This window comes from Alligator mississippiensis, chromosome 1 (assembly GCF_030867095.1).
Source record: "Alligator mississippiensis isolate rAllMis1 chromosome 1, rAllMis1, whole genome shotgun sequence".
Classification (NCBI taxonomy): domain Eukaryota; kingdom Metazoa; phylum Chordata; order Crocodylia; family Alligatoridae; genus Alligator; species Alligator mississippiensis.
In genome coordinates, this window is record NC_081824.1 from 30,878,250 (window position 1) to 30,890,053 (window position 11,804).

At 45.6% G+C, this 11,804-nt stretch overlaps 1 long non-coding RNA gene across 1 annotated transcript in view; it reads left to right on the top strand.

The window, feature by feature from the left end:
• LOC106738860 (uncharacterized) overlaps positions 1-11,497 on the top strand; it is a 97,258-nt gene extending 85,761 nt beyond the window's left edge. The window contains exon 7 of the long non-coding RNA XR_009462984.1: positions 11,205-11,497. This is a non-coding gene — a long non-coding RNA (uncharacterized LOC106738860). The remainder of the gene's footprint in view (positions 1-11,204) is intronic.
• The last annotated feature ends 307 nt before the right edge of the window (positions 11,498-11,804 follow it).

Genomic DNA, 11,804 nt, shown 5'->3' on the forward strand with positions numbered 1-11,804 from the left:
AGCACAAAGCTCAGGGACTCCATCTGACGACAATCAGCTGCAGAATAAGGGACAGGACTGAGTCCCCTCTGGGACAGTCAGTGGCAGAGGGTCAGCAGCACAGGCAGCTCCCAGGAGTTGCTGCTCTAAACCCCTGCTCCAGATGACTGGCTGGGTGCCCCACATGCCTTGCAGCTTGCTAGTCCCGCTCCAAGCACCAGCATACGCCCTGAGCTCCCAGGGACCCTCTTCCTGGCGCTCTGCCGCTCCTCAGGATCCCAGTGCCTTGCCTGCTGCTGTCCCGCTTCCCCAGGAAAGGTAAGGGGGTTTCCTCAAACTCACCGGCCCAGCTCCCTGCTCTGGATAAGGATACTGCCTACGCTCCTGGCTGCTGCTTCTTCTCCACAGTGGAGTGGGGGGCTGACTGCCACGCCTAGCCTTCAGGACACCCAACACATCCAGCACACTTCGATGAGGTCTTGGGGCACCAGCTCTATGCCCCAAGCCCTGACCGCAGCTCCCTTCTGCTGCAGGGCTGGAGGCACAGCCAGCTGCAGCTGCCTTCTTCTCCCAGGGCCTTCGAGGCTCTTCAGAGGGGTCTCTCTGCTCCCTGTGCTGGGTCAGCTCAACCCAGCTTTTCTTAGGCCTCCTGCATCATTCCCCAAAGTCACTGTCAGCAGCCCCCGTCACACGCCAGTTCGGCTGCTGCTTTTATCCCCTCAGGCAGTCCCTCCCTGGCTTGGAAACAAGCCAACCAAGGCTCAGGGTGGCTGGCCCCCAACCCTGGCCATCCCCCTTCTATGTGAATGAGGGGATTGAAAACCCCTTCTTTAGACTGGCTTCTCCTTTTTAACAGGGCAGGGCTCCCCTGTTCCACCCTTGGGGTCGCTCTGAGTTCACTGGCACTGTTTCTAGCCCAGGGTGAGTATCTCAAGCCAATCTGGTGAGCCCACATTGGCAGTCTGTTACAACCATATAACATGGATACAATGAATGTAAAAGGGATTGAAATGCATCTAGACTGAAGAGCTGCAGGTCATGTTTATGAAATTAGGAAGGTAAACATGAGTGCAAGATTCATATCAAACACCTCTTTAATGTATGTTTGGGGAGGGTTGTTTGCATGTATGATAGATTTGATAAAACTTCATAGTTTCATAGTTGGTAGGGTCGGAAGGGACCTGAGCAGATCATCAAGTCCGACCCCTTGCCATGGCAGGAAAAAGTACTGGGGTCAAACGACCCCAGCAAGGTGTTCATCTAACCTCCCCTTAAAGACCCCCAGGGTAGGAGCCAGCACCACGCTTGCCCCCTTTGTTCCTTATTGGGATTACCTCTCTTTGGGCTTGGAGGATGTGTCTCCTTAAGGAACGACCACTCTTCTTGGACACCCAACTCCTCTCCCCTCCAGGACTTCAGTACCTCCTCAACTATTCTTCTTACCTCATTGAAATCTGCCCTCCTGAAGTCCAGGGCTGCTGCCTTGCTGCAGGCTTTTGCCACCTTGTGCTGGATGGTGAATTCCAGCAGGCAATGATTGCTGTTGCCCAGGTGGTCGAGCACCAGCAGCCCCCTCACGATGTCATCGCCTGTGGCCAGGACCAGATCCAACAAGGTGTCTCCCCTGGTGGGGCTGTGCATCTCCTGGGTTAGATGGAGGTCCTGTATCTCGGCTAGGAACCTACATGAGTGGTCAGACCTGGCTGACTGCTCTTCCCAGCAGATTTCTGGAAAGTTCAGGTCCCCCATGATGACCGCGTCTTTTGACCTAACTACCTCTGTGAGCTGACTTAAGAATTCCCGGTCTAGCTCCTCCCCTTGGTTGGGTCGTCTGTAGTAAACCCTCACCATTAAGTCCCTTTCCCCTTGACTTCCTTGTATTCTAACCCAGAGCACTTCAGTGTGCCCCTCATCTGACCTTGTGCTACTAGATGAGGATGTGTATTCCTCCTTGATGTAGAGCACCACACCCCCACCTTTCCTCCCTGTCCTGTCCCTCCTGTACAGCCTATAGCCCTTGATATTCAATAAGAAAGTAATGTTTTATATTTTAATTGTATTTTAATGTGTCAGACTCCAAATTATTATGACAGCCAAGCACTTGGAACCAAAATAATGTATAATTTGATTGTATTTTTTTATTTATCTGATTTATTTATGATCAATGAGTATGTGTGGAATCTATGAAAAAAGGGAGATAAGAGTTCTTATTCACATATTAATCCCTGTCCAGGCCCTACTATCAGGCCATGTCACAAACTTTCACCCTTCAAACACACAATCTTAATCTAAGAAATGGTACTTTTGTGATCCTTGTTTCTATTTTGAGCCTGGGCTGCTAGTGCTCTCCCACCATAAAGTACACAGTTGTCTGCTGGTAATAGCAGTCCATATTCCTACCTCCTTTGTCATGGTTACAATCTGTATGGAGATCTGTTTGCTTGGCCTTTGTGCTGTCATCTATTTTCATCCAGATACAGCTACTATGTATACTCCAGATACATTATGCATGACAATGCCAATGCCTCTTTTAGTTCTTGAAGTTCAATAGAATTTTACAGAATTCCAAGAAAATCTGAGACAATCAGAGCCCCACTGGAGAAGGAGACAGCTCCACTCATTGATACCTGCGCTCCTGATCTTTGTAAGATGAAATGGGCCTGGATTTTTATTTTAAACCAGATTCCTATTTTGCATGCACATGAATTACCATGAATACACGAGGGTGTAATTGTATGGGGGAGGGTGTGGTTCTTTGGTTGGCAGGGGAAGGTTTGTGGGCATGGTGGGGTGTGCATGAGAGCCCCCCACACACGTTCCCCTGAGCTGGTCAGCACCCACCCTGCAGAAGCCCGGAGCCCACGCACCCTGCAGCTCCTCCCTGCCACCACCAACAGCATGCAGCCCCAGCCCCACCCCCTGGTTCCTCTAGATGTACTCCCACCGGAGCGGATCAGCCAGAATCTGGACACGATCCAGCCCGCGCCACACCTCCTCTTCACCACCTACCTGTAGTGCGTCCTGCTGCCCCGGGCACAGAGCAGGGCTGGGGCAGCTCCACAGCTGGACTGTCTTTCTAGGCAGCCCAAGCAGTGGAGGCTCCTTCTGGCTGCCACTGCTGCTGGCCTCAACCCAGAGGGTGGGGACCCATGTCACACAGCCCCAACCGAGCCCACCCTGCACCCACTCCAGACTTGTCCGCCCAGGCTCAGCAGCGCCAGGCAGAAACTGTAGCTCGGTGCAAGGGAAAAGTAGCCCCTCCCCCTCACTGCTGCTGGGACCTTCCTACTGCAGATGCCTGGAGCCGGTGCTGGGCTGCCCAGTGTTTCTGCCACTATCGCTGTCACCTCCAGGCTGCCCAGCAGGGCAGCAGTGGCAACACAGAGCAGATGCAGGCTGCCCGGTGCAGGCTCCAGGTGGTTGCAGCAGCAAGGGCCTGGCAATGGTGGGTGCTGGGGGTGCTTTCCACCCACACTGAGCAACAGTTTCTGCCTGGTGTCACTGCTGCTGAGCCTGGGCAGGCGAGTTCAGAGCAGGTGAGGGGCAGGTTGTGTCAGGGCTGTGTGTGCGGGTCCCCACCAATTCCGGGGGTCTGGGGCTAGCTGCAGTGGCAGCCAGAAGAAGCTGCTGCTGCCTGGGCCGCCTATAAAGGCAGTCCAGCCACAAATCTGCCTCAGCCCCGCCGCATGTCCAGGGTGTGGCAGGCCGCACCATGGCTGGACAGTGCCCGAGCCAGATGGGACCAAGGGACCCACTGCAGGCTGGACAAAACCTCTCTGCAGGCTGTATTTTGCCCACCCTTGCTGTAGACACTGTTTTATTGAGAGATGCACAGTTTCTAATTATTGTAACTGACCTTTCTTTATCTGTTCTGTTTTTCATTCTGTGTATAACTATGAACTTTCATCAGTCTATCACCTATACTGCCTTATTCCTGCTGTCTGCCTGAGATAGTGAGACAAAAAAATAAACTGAATTTATTATTACACACAGACAACTTTAAAACTGCAGGAGAATTCATAATAAGTATTTTGGTGACCTTTTAGGTCCTCCTAACCTTTCAACAGCAAGAGTAGGTCCTCCTAACCTTTCAACGGCAAGAGTATTTGATTATTCATACTATATTTCCATGCTTCAGTTCAGTTTGGAAATGGAAAGATTTACATTAGAGATGTGTCAAAGTAACCTCAAGGTAAACAGTAACTGGAGAGTCTCTGTACAAGGTCCTAAGAAAGATGCATCATCTTCAATACAGAGATGTTTCCCTCACAGATACGTTTTGCCACCAACTCAAACAAAATCATCCAGATGTGGTAGTCTGTGTAGGTGTAGTTAGTTATCTAAACATCACTGTAAATGTAAAAGCACAGTCTAGAACAAACAGGTGGGCAGGATTGTCCTGCTTTGAGCAGGGGATTAAGTTAGATGATCTCCTGACATCCCATCCAACCCTAATTTTCTATGATTCTCTCTCTTCTCCAAGAAATCCTTACTCAGCCACCCATGGCCTGAAAAACATTTTAGAAGCAACAGAGCAATCATCTCTGAAGACATAAACATAGGAAAACTTTTTGGAAAGACTATTGAGAAGGAAAGGAGGGTCTTGGGTGTGTTTCGTTACTTTTGCTCCTTATCCAACAAACGTAATGTGAAGGAACTTTGTAGTCATGGCAGGGTCCAAATTACTGTGTTCTAACTGTATACAATATGTGAGGTCTACCTTGCTATTTTGACAGAGTTCTTGGGGCCTCTGAAACACAGAAGCTTGCTAGCTAAACTATTTAAAAGGGCACTACCCATTCCTAAAACTTCAGTATTGTAGGTAAGGACTGCAGAATTTATTTCACACTTCTGTCCACGTCACTGCATAGGACCTAGGTAATCAGAGGAAAGAAGTGCTAGGAAACAAAAGATAGAAGCTGAAGTAATTTGTATTGTTGCAGTTGGTGCTGTATTAGGTTCTTATTTTCATATAAGGCAGCTGAGCCCAATTGTCCTGGTTCAGCAACCTTGTTATGAAGTACAGCAGCCTGAACAAGTTCTAGTGAATGTTTGTTTGTATTTGTCCTCAAAAATGAGAGAATCAATTTGGTGAAACTTGGAGCATGTGGGATCCCTACCCCCTGGGTTTAATTCAGTCTTTTAAAAAAATATGTTTCTTTGTTATTTCCAAGATAAGGACATGTGTCAGAAGGTGAATTTGTCTGTTTATGACCAGATCTGGAGTTTCCATGGTGAAATATGCCAACGTGAATTTCCTTTGTAAAGCAGAGCACATCCTTTACTGGCAACAAGTGTTACTATGTTAGTACTGAGGAAGTGTCATTGTCCCAAATCCATTATGTTTGTGAAAAGTTATGTATCCTCAAAGAGTTATTTTTAACTAGAAAGGAGTATTTATACTGGCCAATGAGAATAATTCACTATTTTTTCCCTCTTATTCATCTTCTCATGAACATTTGAGAAAATATATTATCCAGGTTAAAGGGTCAAGTTTATCTCTGGTATAAATCTACTGACTTTCGTGGAGTAATGCCAGGGATAGGTTTCATCCATAATATTCAATATTTATCCCATCCAGAGGAAACATTATCAGTGCAATATTGTCTGAACATTTCTATCATCCTTTTATTAGCTCTTCAATCCACATGATTTGAAGAGGCAGTAGTTTGATTACAGAGTTTGTACAAGGAGCAAAAAAAGAAAAAGCAGTCTGCGGGGCTAGGGACAGACATTGCACATAAACCAGTTTAAGTGATCAGAAACTGGCTTAAACCTGTAGCAGAACAGATGTTCAGAGCACATAAACCAGTTTGAAAATTGCTGAAACCGGTTTGAGATAAATCTGCTCGAATGTAGCATCTGACTTAACTGATTGGCTCAAGCCGGTTTATGCAATGTCTGTCCCAGACCCTTTTCTCATTTAAGATAAACCAGACTCCCTCAGCATCCGAGCGTGCTCTCTGGGCTGGGCGGGGCTTTCTGTTCCATGCAGGGCTGGCCCCTCCCCTCTGCTCCCTGGCTGGAGCTCGGCACAGAACATCTGCCTGGCTTCTTCTTACTAAGCATGGATTATTACCCCCTCCCCTCTGCCTTACTCAGATACCTCAGCATTAGCTAGCAGACCACACTCTGGCTACAGTCCATGCTGTGGGAAAGGACAGAAGCATACAGGCCTTTTGGAGCTAATCAACAGGTAGCTTAATGTCCTTCCTTGGAAGAGCTGTTTAAGAAGATGTCCATTAGTTAATGGAGAGAGGCTTTATTTTCTTAATTGATAAACACTGAGTTAGGGGTAATAAACGTTCCCTGATGGGTAGCTCAGGAGGGGGTTAATAATCAGAGTGTCCTGCCAGGCCCTGGCCACACCCCCCTCAGCTCTGCCCTCTGGAAGTAAAGGGAGGGCTGCTTTAGCCCCCCTGGGTTCTAGCCTGAGTCACTGCAGGCATGTGCCTGCATTTAAGGGATGTGTCTGGGTTACAAACTGATTTAGCCTAGCCAGGTTAGACTAACTTGCAAAGATTGAATCAATTCAGGCTCAGGCTTTTTTAATGTCTGTCCCTAGCCCTAGAGACTAGGTTTGGAGGGCAGCTAATTAGGGAAAAACAGGTCCTGAGTACATTTGATGAGAATCAATACGAGACAAAACAGTACATCACTAGGAAGTGTTTGTACAGGGAGTGTTACTTCAGTTGAAGGAATAAGGTTCAGATTCTAATTTCACAGGCTAGAAACAGACATTGCCTTTGTGCCACCATAAAAATTGTTATGGTGGTATAAAGTTCAAGCAAACAGACATCCATCCCCCTTGTCATGCCCCAAATGCCCAAATGTTGTGGCTGTGACATAGGTAGCATCAGTTTGTGCTGTTTTTCTTGTGATGGATGTCTGCTTTATGGCAGGAGAGCACCAGCTACCCCAGGCAGGGGCTTCCAGTGCTTCAGGGGCCCATCTTCCAAGAAATGGGAACTCCCAGAGTGTACATAATCAGGCCCTGGGAGTACCTGCCCAGGTTCCCCCATTTGCAGGTGCTCCCTGCAAGGGATTCCCTAGGTGTATCTCATGCTGCTACACCCCAACTCAGAGCATGTCTCTGCAAATGGGAAAACTCTAGGCTCCTCCACTTGCAGAGGCGTGCCTGAATAATTTGACTTGGGGTGTTCCTCTGCAAGCAGGGAAACCTGGGGTTCCTCCATTTGCAGAGGCCTGCCCCAAGTGTTGTTCTGCAGGATTGGGCCCCTGCTGCTCCTGGGATCACCTAATCCTTTGGGACAACAGGCAATGTCTGTTTCACCCAGTGAAGTAGATCAGCTGATCAGTGAAGTAGCACAACTCATGTGTTTCATTTGGTGATGTCTGTAGCCACATAAGGGAGATTAGGAGGAATTCACAGAAGTCAGTCTAGTTTCACCAGTGTAAACTGGTCGGAGGTCAGAATTACACCCAAAGTGCAGCAGGAGGCATGCATGTCTAAATATCAAACATATAGCTAATGTAGAGAGAGGTAGGTAGCTATGTTAGTCTGAAGGCAGGTGGAATGTAAGGCAGGGTGGACCAATTTGTTCAGCAAGGCATAAGTGTTTGCAGGTGATAACTGACTTTATCAGGGTGTGTGTGTATGTGCACACGCACACACACACACACACACACACACACACGCGCGCATATGCATAAAAAAAAAATTTCTTTAGCCCTGGTCATCTAATTAACTGGAGCATTGCTGTGGTAAGCTAATAAACTGGTGCATTGTTGACACCAATGTATAAAGATCCTGATTCAGCAAGGTACCTAAAGGTGCAGACAGAAATGACAATTTTCACCCAATCTGGCCCCTGAAAGTGCTTTACAGCTGTGACCAAACACACAGCTGTAGAACACTTTAAAATGGTCCCATTCCATGAAACCCTGAAGCCTCATTGCATGAGGGTTACCTTAAGTAACTTGTGTCTGCGCTGCCTCCCAGCCACGGTACTGTTTTTAGAATGGGAGTGGGGGAAGGGAGCAGAGGGAGTTTGGTTTGGGGTTTTCTCAGCTGGTGCTAGAAGGTGGGATGGGTGCGGGGGCTCCAACTCACCCACCCCACCCTCCAGCGCCAGTTGGGGAATCCCTAGAATGAGCTCCCTGTGCTCCCTTTCCCCTCTCCTATTCTGAAAACAGTGCCAGGGCTGATGGGGAGAGGGGCATTGCTAGGGGAGAGCAGCTTTAGGCTCACAGCTGCTTTAAACAGCAGTGGATTCCCCAACCCCCAAGAACGAACAATGAACTTTGGTTGGGTCTAGGGGATCATTGTCACTCATGGCACTTCCTGCAAAGCGCCATGAGTTACAATGGGGAGTTGCTTTTGTGTCTGCACCTTATGTGCCTGCCTGTCTTTTATCATGAGTACTCTAGTTGAGGTAAACAGAACCAAAATACTTGAAGTTAGGCACATATTTCAGTACTTTGCTGATTAGGGGCCTAAGTTGTTTTTAATTTTCTTGGTTTGGCTACCTTGACACTTCTCTCAAGGATTAAAATGACTATGACTGATGTATTTTATACAGTTATACAGATAATAGCTGTTTTTTTGTCCTTGACTGGGAAGCTTTGATGCTGTCATGAGGGAATGAGAGTGTGTGACTTATTTACTAATTATTAACTTGTTTATAATTTGGATTCATTTTCCACAGGAACTGAACACCTTTATGATAAATTCAAATCAAAACCCCAAATCCAAACTGGTACTTCATATTTTGGTTTGAAGCTAGAAGTATGAAGCTATTACCTGCATGTACAACATAGTACAGTGGTATGGAGCTGTGTAATTTTTTTTTTACTGACCTGGGTTTAAAACCTAACCACAAAGGATGAAAACATAAAGAAATTCAGCTAATTTTGAAGGACTGCCATGTAAACTTTTTGTCATGGAATTTGTTCTTCCCATGGTTCTGAGGGAAGTTACTTTAGAGAAATTTTAGAGTATTTAAAATGCTTTCCATTAGTTTTCCTTATACATTTTGTATCCCTGACCTAACAGAATTGTCTAGGGAAATAAAAAGAGTTGGGAATTCCAGCTCCAGAGCATTTACTCCTCTTCTGTCACTGACTATCTGTGTGGCCTGAGGTACCTTATTTAATATTTCTGCTTTAGCTTCTTGAGAATACTGCTGCATAGCCCACAGAAGTATTGAAAAAATTAATTGGCTAAAATTTGCAGAGAGCTTTGAAGATGGAAGGGGCTGTAAGCACTGTTTATCATTAATACATATTATAGCAAACAGTTTGCAGTATAGTACTATGTAGGATCATTCAGTATTGTGGTTTGGGGGGGGGAAAGGAACATCTCTAGGAATGTAGAAGTCTCCTTAGGAAACCATTTTTTTAAACATTTTTTCATATTTTCCTCCCCTACCTTAGCTCCAGACTTATGATGATGATGAATAAGCATGGCGGGACAATTTGCTCTGATAAAACAATGTGGCAGATGCACAGAATACATGGGAAGGGGATATATGCAGTTTACGGGCAGAACTAGGATTCTGAAAAGTGGGGTATGTCATCCCCTAACACAACACCTATTTTTCTCCAAGTAAAAAGAATCTAGAAGCTTTGCTGACATGCTAGGGGCCTAGGGCTATGTTATTCCATTATGATCCAGGCAAAAACAAATATAATTGGCAGGGGGTGGGAGGGCAGAAACAAACAGGGTTGGGGGAGAACTTGGTTCAGCTGCTGACAGCACCACTTGGCTACCTAGGGAAACCAACCAATCACCCAGGCCCAGCTTTATGGTGCCTGGTTGTGCTTCTTGTTCATCCTCCCACAGCCCCCATCATCTGGAAAGGGTCACTGAAGTAACTTACCTCTTCACTTCACCTTTGCAACTCCCTCCTACTTCTGACTGCAGCACCAGTGCATAGCTCAGCCTGATTTTAGCCCTGCCCCTCCCTTCCCTGTCTCTAATTTGTTGTGGGCTCAAAACCCCTAGGAACAAAGCCCTCAGTACAGGTTCCTAGGTAGAAGCACACTTTCACTGAACATGCTGAGGGGTGAGCAGAGGAACATTACTAGGAGTAGATAACAGACAGGATAATTGTAGAAGAAGGGCTAGCTTGATTAGAGGAAGATCAAGGGTTATGAACACCTATGGAGCAAAGAGATTCGCAGAAATTGAGTAGGTAATAATAAACCATTAATTCAGTTGACTCCTTCACCTCCCCCAGAAAAGAAATACCCTGTCCTTGTCAGGCAGTTTATTTTAAACTTTCATTGGAGCAAGAATCAATGTAGGGTGTGACTCCACCCTCAAAACTCCCTTTGGAGCCTGCCCATCCCCTTCCCCCTGATGCTGGCAATTTCATGTTCTGAATTGGGAAATAATGGGATGCATTTAGCAACCAGAGTGCATGAAAGTAACTTAGTAAATCTGTGGAACAGGGCTTTTGTAATGAAACTGGTTTGTGGTTGAGGACCTTATCTTGCAAAATACTGAGAGCTCTCGACTTGCATCTACAGGATCCAGGGTATCTCTGAGAACTCAGGAAGCTCAGGCCCTCAAAATAGGTGTGTGTATGAACATTGTAGATCCCAGCTATGTCAAATAAGTAAAACAGACTAGCTTTTAGCTAAATAAAAAAATAAGTGTATGGAAGTTCATACATCATTAAAGATGGAAACATTTTCTGCTTGGATGAAAATAACATTCTGTGCTCAAATTGTGCATATTCAATAAGCCTCCCACATCTGTTGATCATTTTTTTCCTCTCCATTTCTGCACCAAGGGGTGCACAAACTTAAAAGGGCTGTATCATTCAATCCATGCAACCATACTCCTGCTCCAACAAGTAAATTATAATTCACAGAAAAACAAGTTAGCGAATCTGAAATACTCCAATTTGCTGGCACATCAGAAGCCACAAATACTACACAGGAAGATTCCTTTGATCTGCAGCCTATGGGCTGTATCCTGTGAACGAGAAGAGAAAATACAAAAGGATGTTGTTTCTTAAGATGCAATTTGCTAAAACTTGACTTTACTCTTACTGTTTCTCTTCACTACATTTTCACTTTAACTCTCTGGGGAGGGGATAAATGTGTGTGGTTCAGAATGTAATTGTACTTATCTCAGCTACAAAATAATTTATAAAGTATGACAAATAACTTTATCACCCCTCTGTTCCTCCCTTGGGGGTCTCAAGCTCAAAAAGTCACTTTTGTGAGATTATTTTTTTTTCTCTTTTTATCAGGTGGGAAAAGAACAAATAAATAAATCACCATCAGGAACACAGACATAACAGAAGTATAAAATGAAGACTGATGACATCATCCTGTCTGTCTCCTTTCTAGCACTAGATTCTCCTCTAGAGTATTTTCTAGTTCTGTCCAGTCTAGTTTTAAACAACCCAAGTGCCAGAACTTCCAATTCTTCAGTTGACAGATTATTATACAAAAGAAGACTCACATCTCCACTAGAGAATTAATCAAGCCTATAGAACAAAGAACCCAATTAAAACATGTATGCTAACTCTTTTCAAACAAATTGAAGAATATTCTGTTCCTTTGTCTGTACCTGATTTTCCTCTCCGACTGCACTCTAACATAGTCCAGTATATCACTTAACTTGTATTTAGAGACAGGGGTCCTCATTCTCTATCATCCTATGTTCCATACAAGGGCCAATTTCCCAATGAAACCTGGCCTATTTGTACTAAGGAAACCAGGCCTTCAATGAGTCCTGCTGTGTCTGTGTGATGAAGAGCCCATGTAATTATGAAAAGATTTATTTCAGCTTTCAGATATCTGAGAGCAGGTATCCTGACTTCTTACTTTACAAGGCATCTGATATG